Source organism: Arachis duranensis, chromosome 3, assembly GCF_000817695.3.
Source record: "Arachis duranensis cultivar V14167 chromosome 3, aradu.V14167.gnm2.J7QH, whole genome shotgun sequence".
Lineage (NCBI taxonomy): Eukaryota > Viridiplantae > Streptophyta > Magnoliopsida > Fabales > Fabaceae > Arachis > Arachis duranensis.
Window position 1 is genome coordinate 6091024 of NC_029774.3, and position 11352 is coordinate 6102375.

Genomic DNA, 11352 nt, shown 5'->3' on the forward strand with positions numbered 1-11352 from the left:
AGTTCAAACAGATTCAGATTGAAAGTTTGCTTTAAATGGTTATTTTCATTAAAGTAAAAGAAGGTCATAGATTCAACCCTCCCCCCTTCTCTAAGCCTTCTACAACTTTCAATTGGTATCAAGAGCCTTGGTCTCAAGAATCAAGCTTCACCGCTTGGAGAAAAGGTCCAATGGCGAACAATTTGGGCACAACCACGGTTGCCTACACTCTAACTGAAGGCTAGTCAAACAATAGGCCTCCCTTCTTCAACGGGAAGAACTATGCCTACTGAAAAGAGAGGATGAGGATCTTCATCCAATCCATTGACTACAACATATGGAAGATTGTTATGAGCGGTCCCAAGATTCCAACAAAAACAAGTGCTGATGGAGTGGTGACTCCAAAAGAAGAAGTTGAGTAGAATAAAGACGATAAGAAGAATATGGAGCTGAATGCTAAAGCAATCAACCTTCTTCACTGTGCTATCAGCTTTGAAGAGTACCGATAGGTGTCTAAATGTAAGACAGCCAATGAATTCTGGGAGAAACTCCAGGTTACACACGAAGGCACTAAACAGGTCAAAGAAACAAGGATTGATATGCTGCAAAAAGAGTATGAGATGTTTAATATAAATGATGGAGAAAGAAATGATGAAGTGTTTGAGAGATTCTCAATCATAATCAACAACTTTGATACTATGGGTTCAAACTACTCAGAACAAACCCTAGTGAAAAAACTCCTTAGAAGCCTCACAAAAGAATGGGAAACCAATGCCACAGTCCTAGTCGAGAGCAATAACCTAAGCCCTATAACCTATGATAAGCTAAGAGGAAAACTCATTGCCTATGAAACCACACACACAAACCCGGACTCAAAGAAAAAGAGAATAGCCCTCAAGTCAAAAATAGAATAAAAAGAGAGTGAGTCTAGTGATGGTATTTCAGATGATGAGCTTATGTTTTTTGTTAGGAGATTTAGAAGGATGATGAAAAACAAGGGCAAGTACAAGGGTTCAAGCTCAAAAGAACACAAGATGGACTTGAGCAAAGTGATGTGTCATCATTGCAAGGAGGCTGGACACTTCAAGCTAAACTGTCCAAAGTTCAAGAAGGAGGACAAAGGAAAGAAAAAAAAGAAGAGAGTGCTCATGGCAGCTTGGGAGGATCTTGAGAACGACTCCAATGAGGAAGAAGATTCTGAAGGTGAAGATAAAACCTGCTTCATGGCTGGAAATGATTATCTTGATGAGGTAAATTACTATGTCTTGTCTATAAATGATTTACATGCTATTATTGATGATCTTACTCTAAACACCTCAAAACTGCTAGATAAGTACAATAAATGCAGATCTGAAAAAGATGTGTTAAAAGCTGAAAATGATTTTTTAAAAGAAAAAGTGAAAGAAACTGAATGTGTTTTGGACATTATTGAAGAAAATAGATTTCTAAAATCTGAACTTGAGAAATTAAAAAGAAAGCACATTGTGGATCCTTTTCAAGAGTTAATTGCTGAAAATGAAAGATTAAATGATATGATTAAAAGGATGAATGGTGACTTAGCAAAATTTGCTCAAAGTTCTAGTAACTTGGACAAATTACTTGCAAGCCAAAGACCGTTGTTTGAAAAATCTGGTTTAGGTTATATAACCAAGGAAAGTGCAGTTTTTAATGATTCTTCTATGAAATTTGTGGCTTCTTCATCAAATACTAAATATACATCCAACAAATCTGGTATTGGATATGTTCCCACATTTGAGGAGAAATTTGATGAAGTTTACACAAGTGAAACTGAGCCTTCACTGAGAACCGAACCTACTTCAAATAGGTCAGGTATGGGGTACATTTTGAAAAATGAGGTTGCTTTCAAGAAACCACCATTCCACAACAAAACCTCATCTTCGAAAAGCCCAAAAGTTTTCAAGAATTCTGGTGAAAATATTTTTTCAAAGAAGAACAATTATAACAAAAATCAGTTTGTCAAAAGAAATGCACATCTTCCAAAAACCAGAAAATTTCATCCCTTTAATCATTTCCAGCATGGTAACTCATCTCAATTTCAGCAACATGCATAAAAAAATCATTGTATTAATTGCAAAAAATTTGGTCATTCATATTCACAATGCTTCATTGAAAAAAGAATTGTAGGAAACTAAATTTACAATGTTGTGTGTGATTTCAATGCACTTGGGCAACCAAGATGTATTAACTTCAAAGGATCCAAATTAATTTAGATACCTAAGGTTACTTGAAGTTTTTCATGCAAATTTGCCTAGCATCCAAGAACAAAAAGGATATGTGGTACTTGGATAGTGGATGCTCAAGGCACATGACTGGAAGGTCAACTTACTTCATCAAACTAAACAAGTATGATGGAGGTTTTGTGACCTTTGGAGATGATGGTAAAGGTAAAATAGTTGCTGTTGGAAAAGTAGGTAATGAACACTCTACTTTTATTGATGATGTATTTTTGGTATGTGGATTGAAGCACAATCTTTTGAGTATAAGTCAGCTGTGTGATTTAGGATATTTAGTGACTTTCAAAAGACTTGAATGCTGTGTTGTAAATGAAAAGACTAATGAAGTACTTTTTGTTGCCAAGCATTGTAATAATGTGTATGGACTTACCCTTGATGAACTAAAGAATCAAAATGTAGCTTGCTTTTATTCTAAATAATCTAAAAAGTGGCTATGGCACAAGAGATTGGGCCATGCAAGTATGTTTTAAATAAACAAACTTGTAAAGAAAGGGTTAGTAAGAGGTCTTCTTTTGATAAGGTTTGACAAAGACATCACTTACGATGCTTGCCAAATGGGAAAACAAACAAAAAGTTCTTTTAAACCAAAGGAAGACATCTCTACTAAAAGGCCACTTGAGTTGCTACACATTAATTTATTTGGTCCAACAATAACTCAAAACCTAGGTGGTAAACATTATGGTTTAGTAATTGTGGATGACTATTATAGGTTTGGTTGGGTTTTATTTTTTCCACACAAAAATGAAGCTTTTTCGGCCTTTGAAATCTTTTGCAAGAAAATTCAAAATGAAAAGGATTTAAAGATCTCTTCTATAAGAAGTGATCATGGAACCGAATTTGAAAACAATTTATTTGAATCCTTTGTGAGGAATTTGGAATATCTCACAACTTCTCTTGTCCAAGGACACCACAATAAAATGGTGTTGTGGAAAGAAGAAATAGAAGCATACAAGAAATGACAAGTGCCATGCTTTGTGAGAGCAATGTTCCAAAATCCTTTTGGGCTGAAGCGATTAAGACAGCTTGCCACATTTTGAATAGAACTATCATAAGGAAATTTTTGAAGAAAAGTCCTTATGAACTTTGGAAAGGTTACCCACCAAACTTGGACTACTTGCACATCTTTGAATGCAAATATTTTGTTCTTAATAACAAGCATAATTTGGGTAAATTTGATCCAAAGGCGTATGAGTGCTTGTTTGTAGGATATTCCACAACTAGTAAAGCATTTAGAGTTTATCATCAAGATGTTAGGATTATTGAGGAGTCCATACATGTTACATTTTGTGATACTAACTTGGTGCAAAGTGTTTTGGAAGATTGTCATACAGGGAATCAAGCTCAAAAGGACGATGAGACTGCACAAAATCATGAAAATAGAAATTCTAGACAAGCTGAACCAGAAACTGTAGCTGCTAAAAATTCAAGAGACAATTCCATTTTATCTCATGAATCTGAAAGAGACCCTGAAACCAGCAGTGCCCAAAATCCCTTGGTATCTGAATCTGTCTCCAAGTCCACCAGACCTCGTGAATGGAGATTTCTGAAGAATTATCCTGAGGAATTTGTTATTGGGGACGCCTCTCATGGGGTGAAAACTCGGTCTTCAATTACAAAGACAAATGAAGGAACAAACATTGCATTTCTCTCTCAAATGGAGCCTCAGAATGTCAAAGAAGCCCTTAATGACCCTTCTTGGGTAAATGCAATGGAAGATGAGCTTCTTGAATTTGAGAAGAACCAAGTGTGGACATTGGTTCCAAGGCCGAAAATGGAAAAAAAGTGACCGGTACCAAGTGGATTTTTTGGAACAAGCTAGGAGAGGATGGTAGCATTGCAAGAAACAAAACAAGGCTAGTGGCACAAGGATATGACCAAGAAGAAGGAATAGACTTTGATGAATCATTTGCCCCTGTTGCCTGAATGAAAGCCATAAGACTTCTTTTAGCTTAGCTGCGTTTTGTGGTTTTAAATTATATCAAATGGATGTGAAATGTGCATTTTTGAATGGTGTGATAGATAGAGAAGTGTATGTGGAGTAACCACATGGTTTTAAAAATAAAGAGCTTTCTAACTATATTTTCAAATTATCAAAAGCTATCTATGGTTTGAGACAAGCTCCTAGAGCTTGGTATGAGATACTTAGCTCTTTTCTTTTGAAAAATAGTTTTCAAAGAGGCACCACAGACACTACTCTATTTATCAAGAACTCTAATGATTCTTTCATTCTAGTCCAAATATATGTTGATGACATTATTTTTGGATCAACCAATGAATCTCTTTGTTTTGAATTTGAAAAACTCATGACAAGTGAATTTGACATGAGTATGATGGGTGAACTTAATTTTTTCCTTGGGTTACAAATTAAACAAGCTGAAAATAGTATTTTCATTCATCAAGAGAAGTATGCCAAGGAACTAGTTAAGAAATTTGGTATGGAAAATGCCAAACTCATGGAAACTCTCATGCACTCTAATTCAAAATTAAATAAGGGAGAAACTGAGAAAGATGTAGATGAGACTAGGTATAGAGAAATGATTGGCTCTCTTATGTACTTAACTTCCTCTAGACCCGATATTGTGCAAAGTGTTGGAATGTGCTTAAGATTCCAATCAAAACCAAAAGAGTCCCATCTTTCTGCATTTAAGAGGATCATTAGATATGTTCATGGCACATCCAATTTTGGTCTTTGGTATCCTAAGATTGATGATTTTTCTGCAGTTGGTTATTATGATGCAGATTTTGCCGGTGATAGAGTTGATAGAAGGAGCACATCAAGCTTATGTTGCTTCCTTGGAAAGTCTTTGAATGTTTGGTCAAGTAAGAAGCAGCCAACAGTGGCTTTATCCACTGCAGAGGCTAAGTATATAGCTGCTTCTTCTTGTTGTTCTCAGCTCATGTGGTTAAAAACACAGCTTGCTGATTACAAATTAAATGCTAAAAATATTTCCTTGTTGTGTGACAATATGAGTGCCATTAACATTCTAAAAATTCAGTTTTGCACTCTAGGACTAAAGATATTGAAGTGAAATTTCACTCAATAAGAGAACATGTTCAAAAAGGGGATATTAGCATTCAATTTGTTAAATCAGAGGAGCAATTAGCAGATATTTTCACAAAATCACTAGCTGATGACAGATTCTGTATGCTTAGGACTAGTCTAGGGATTTTAAGCCATGATTCATTATTTGAAAATTGCTAATGTGTTTGTTGAAGTTTTTGTCTCATAAACAGGTATGAGACAATTCTGGGCAAGTAAAGAACGTTCTCTTCAATCAGCGTTCTCTGGGCCTGTTGCACGTGCAGGTTTATCTGGGCCAACCTAAAAAATCTGAACATGAGTGGTCCAATATGTTTCCTTAATCCAAACCACCTCTGGGCCCAATATGAATGTTACATCATTGTTTTGTTTTTTTTAATGGCCTGTTTGCTTTAGTTTATTTTTGTTTTGTTGTTTTCTTTTAAGTCCAAAAAGGTTTTAAATTTTAAAATTGATTTCCTTTTTATTTTAAATAAGATCAAATCTTTCTTTTAGTGATGTCAAGTCCCTTCAAGTCAAATCAGAGGTGATGCAGTTGCATGGTTTTAGAAAATCTTTTTTGGTACGGTTACGAATACTTCCTTCTCTCCCTCCATAACTCCTCCTCAAACTCTTCGGTTTCCTCCACTACCTTTATTACTTTTCTTCCTTCTTAGCCAGAAACCATCCAAATGAGGAAGAAAACTGTTGTACAAAAGCCTCCTAGAGAAAAGATACACAAGCTTCCTGCAAAACCAAAATGCTCAACTCGCTCTCAAGACCGAACCTTCACTTCGTCTCCTTCTCCTCCTACCTCACCTCCTCGGCTTGATCCCATGGCTCACACTAAGAACCCCTCAAGGTTCACTCCTTCAGCCAAACCAACGCCACCTCCAAAGGAACCTCAATCCAAACCTGGGTCGTCGAAGCCGAGCTCGTCGAAAGGGAAACGACCAGTAGTGCCTGAATCTACCTCTGAGCCCACACAACCTAAGACAAGGTCTGTGCCCTTGTGTTCTCAGAGAGGTAAACCCCGACTCCCTCTCAAAAATGTTAGAGAACCAGATATTGATCCTTTTGCTCATAAATCCCACTTTATGACATCTCACTCAAACTATAATCCTTTTAGATTTAGGTCTGCCATGAACAATGACTTTTATGAAGGTGTTATTAAGTACCGTACCCTGTGTCCATCTTTTCTTGCTGATTTGCCAAACTGAAAAAGAAAGGTTTTTCATTTGTTGAAAATTTAGAATTTTTAGATTGGAATCACCTTTTTTATATCAAAAAACCTATTTATCCTCTGTTGATCAAAGAGTTTTATGTAAATATGACATATCATGAGAGCACTGTTCATTCTTATGTAAAGAGCAGAGATATTGTGCTAAATAATGAAACAATCAGCAATTCTTTGAAATATACTGATATTGGTGCTTGTGCTTATACCTCTGTTAAGTGGGATGAAGGAGTTGGTATTTCTTTCAATGATACTTTGGCTCATATTTGTGAACATGTTTCCTTAATTGATGGCATTACACCCACTCACAAAGCCCTAGGATATGAACGTGCTTAGTTGCACCGAATTGTGAACCACATCATACTTCCTCAAAGTGGTTCATACCAAAGGGTTTCTTATACAGACACACTTGTTTTATATGCCCTGCTCACTAAAACAGAAATTTCATTTGCTTATTTGATGGTTAGATACATGTTTGACTCTATTAGAAGTGAGAAAGACAAAGCCCTTCCTTATGGCATGTTTCTAACTTGTATTTTTGAGCATTTTGGTATTGACTTGTCCAATGAGAATTATGAAAATAGACATTCATATCTAAAGGGAGGTGGTGCAGTTAAACAGCAAAAAGGACCAACTCGTTCTAAGAGAGTGGTTCTAGATGATGAAGATGATGAGTTTATTCCTGAAGAATCTCCTCCTCCTTCCACCGAGGGCACTTCCATCTCCACTGGACAAAAAAATCTGCTCTGTTTAATGTTGTTCGGGACGTGGTCTAAGAGTTTGTTTCCCAATCCAATCACATGCTTGCCATGAGTAAGGAACGAAGGAAGCTAGCAAGAAAGCATGAGAATTTTCTCCGAAAATCAAGGGATAGAGTGGCTGTTTTTATGAAGTTCATTTACAATCTTCAACAAGATGAAAAACATGCCACTGAGCTGAAGAGGAAGCTGATTCGGAGGGAAATGGTTCAGATGCCTAGATTTGTCTCATGTTGCTGCTGCTGTCTGCTCATTTTTTGTCTCATGTATAATGTCTCTTTTGTTGTTTTTGAACTACTTGTGATATTTAGGATGACTGTAATACCTTAACAACGACTGCACTTACTTTATATTAATCTGGTATTTTTAGACTGTGCATTAACATTTTCTGCAGGTTATATGGTTAGATTTTTTGCTTGAATTTGCCTATTTTCCACCCTTGATGACAAAAGGGGGAGTAATAGCGCATGAGTAGCAGGATTCTGATCTGAAATTACTGCTGCTATTTGAATGTTTGAATGTTGATTGCTGCTGCTATAATGTTGTTGGCATAAAAAAATTGATTTACAAAATTTGCTATTGCTGTGATCTCTTGGCATAAGATTTGGAAATTGCTTTTAGGTTATATTAATGCTAGTCTTAATGTCATATCTTGGTCAAAGCATGATCATTTTCTGAAATAATTTTTGTCAAAAGTGCTGACATGACATGTTGTATTTTGGGCTAGTGTGGTGTTGCTGGTTACTTAAACTCCCTTAGTCAAAGTTGAATTATATGCAGATCTTTACTATGCTCTCTATAAGTATAATGTAAACAGGAACAAAAAAGAAGAGCATAAATCTAGGGGGAGCTACTCTTGAAAAAGAAAGGGGGAGCAATACAAAAGCAAGCAACATCATTCAAAGGGAAGTTTCTTAACCTTACTCAAATTCATTTCCTTTTGATCATTGTTTAATCATGTTTGTCATCAAGAGAGAGATTGTTGAGTTAAGAAATTAACTAATATAATTGATGATGACAAACATTAGATTATTGGGCTAATCACCTAATTAAGTGTAAATCATTTTTGGTTGAGTGATGCAGGCCAAAACCAATACACAATAGCAGTCCAATTGGATAAAATTAAAACAAGGCTGGTGGGCTACAACTAAATAGAAGCCCAAAGAAAATCAAAGCAAGGAATCAGACGGGCCAAGCAAATCATGACCCGATCCAAGCCTGATAGCAAATAATTTCCTCCCATATGCTTTCACCAAAAGCAACGTTAAATTTTTTCCTTTTGATTAGAAATCATAGAAGTGAGAGAGAGTGCTTAGCTCCTAAGCTATTCAAAGAAGAAGAAAGAAAGAGAAGGTTAGGCAAGAAAAGGCTGAGGTCAAATAAGCAAAACTAAACCAAATCATGCTAAGGCAAAGGTCAAAGGTAACACATTTCCTATTGCATGCATACTGCTTTCTTCTCTTCTTCCCAACTCTCTGCCAGTCTGAAAATAGGATACATGGGAAAGTTAATCTCTGTTCTTCACTGCTGTGCATCTACGGTCGTATATGTGTCTTGGGGACCAAGTTATTTTTCAATGGCCAAGATCTGGGCTTACCATTGAACACATTTGTTTCTGATGTCCTGTGGCTTTCGGTCAACTAAGGAGGTTAGAACCAAAGTTCCTAATTTGAAGAAAAATGGAAGAAAGTGAAAAAGTGAGTTGGTGAATCACAATGCTCAAGGTTTGACTTTGGAGAGAGCAACTGAGCAACATGCAAGGAGATACAAAAGAAGATTTCTCACCATTCAGAAGCCAAGGAGAGATAACCAGAGTTTTGTGAGTTGTGTTCTGAGAAGAGTTCTCTGAAGAAGTTCATCTACTTGGATAGTGCATCCTAGTCAAAGGAGCATTTCGCCAGAATGAAGAACTGAATCAGAGGCTAGCAAATCTGGTTTATCACATAGCAAAGAGGTTATTGAAGAGTCAATCTCCTTCATATTTTACAGATTGTAATCTACTTTTCAATGTTTATGTTTCTGTAATTTCTTGAGGTAAAAGGCTGAATGAGAGAGTTATTGAAAGAGCCTAAGAGTGAAAAATGCAGAGAGATACACATGAGTGAAAAAGCCTATAGTTATTTCAGATTTCTTTAGGTTGATTAAGTGTCATGTATCTTGTACCTGTGAGGTATCCCTTTTCTTAATTGGGTTAGCGCTAAGAGTGAAGAGTTAGGTATTAGCATAACCAAGTCAAGTTAGGTTAGAACTTGAGTGTGAAAGGATTGTGTCAATCCTGTGAATTGGTGTATGTAATACTTTAACTATAGTAGAAATTCCACCACTGTTGTGGTGAAGACTGGATGTAGATTGTATTGCACAAGGCAACCGAACTAGGATACATGATGGTGTCAGCTTCTTTCTTCCCTACTCTATTCTGTTTTCTGATATTCATGAGACAAAATAAAATTGTCTCATAAATTTTTCGCTGCTAAGTTCAAACAGATTCAGATTGAAAGTTTGCCTTAAAGGGTTATTTTCATTAAAGTAAAAAATGTCATAGATTCAACCCCCTTCTCTAAACCTTCTACAATCTTCAGAACCAACAGAGACCTACACTAATTGTGTGAACCTGCTGCCAAGAGATTTAATTGCCGTGTCTCTTAGGCTGCATTTGTTTACAGGAACAGGATACGGACATAGAAACATAAAATTGTGTTTAATAGATGAGATGTAGACAGAGACATTGTGTCTATAAATACTGAATTAATGTATTTTATATCTATTTTGATAGGAAAGACACATAAACTCTAACAAGAAACACAACTTATTTTTTATTTTTTATTTTATTATTCTTGTTAATTTTTTATAATTATACTTTTTATTATTATATTTTTATTCTCAATTTTTTGGATAAAAATATAAAATAAATTAAATTTTATAATTTCTTTTAATTTATCACCAACAGAATACAATAACATTAAATTTTATATTTCTATTATTTATATCTTATTTTCAATATCTTATTTTATCTCATTTTCAGAAATAAACGCCGCCCTAAAAATTTGTAATCTATTATTTGCTTTATTCCACTTTCCTCCACAAGAGCTTTAAGCATGTCAAAGTTTGATCCAATTTGGAGTGCTTCTCCTATCCAAATTTGGAGGCATTTTTCAACTTCCAAAAGTCAAATTGAGTTTGTTGGGATTTGGGAAGGCGATTCGGATCAAATGCACATTACTCGCAAATAATGCTATCAGAAGTGACCCTGTAGAAAATGTCTTGCAAGTCCACAATTGCTTCTGACTTTGAAGCATGTTGAGAAGTGAAAGTAGGAATCCTCTTAAATTACAATTTAACGAGAATTGATTTAATTTGTTTATAATTTAATATTTATATTTTTGTATGTCTTTTATTTATCATATAATTTTCATTGCTGTGACTGGATTGCTATTGGAAATGACTAATTTTAATATAATAATGCGATTGTATCTATAAGGTAAAAAATATTTTTTACATATTTAACCCACTAAACCCTAAAACAAAAGAATTTGAGTTTAGTTATAAAAGAATTTCATAAATTTATAATTCAAATCAATTCTTATTTTATATATATCATAAACAAAAATTTTGATTTCCAAATCAAATATATTCCAATCTAGTCCAAATTAAATATACCGTTAAGCGCGGGAAAAAGATCCAATGTGGGCCGAACCCCAGATAATTTATTATCCTGACACCGTAGGCTACCTGGCTTTCATAAACCTATGGTCGAAAGAAGTGTATGCAGCTGGCGGATTTAGAGGGGCAGTGGGCATGCTCTCTCCAGCAAATTTTAAAATTTTTATATATTATATGATGATATATGTAACTTTAAAATTGAATTATTAATTTGATGATTAATTTTAATTTTTTTATGACCATTTTTATCATCAATAAATAAATTTTATTGAGAGGTCATATTAGTTTCATGTAAAGTAGATATTAAAAGACAATACAACACAACAATCAATAATTAAAAAAATCAATGATAAAATGTTGGGTAAATTATATTTTTTTATTTTTAAAGTTTATCAATAGATTTTAAAATATTTTAAAATTTTATTCTATTTTAATTTTATCTTA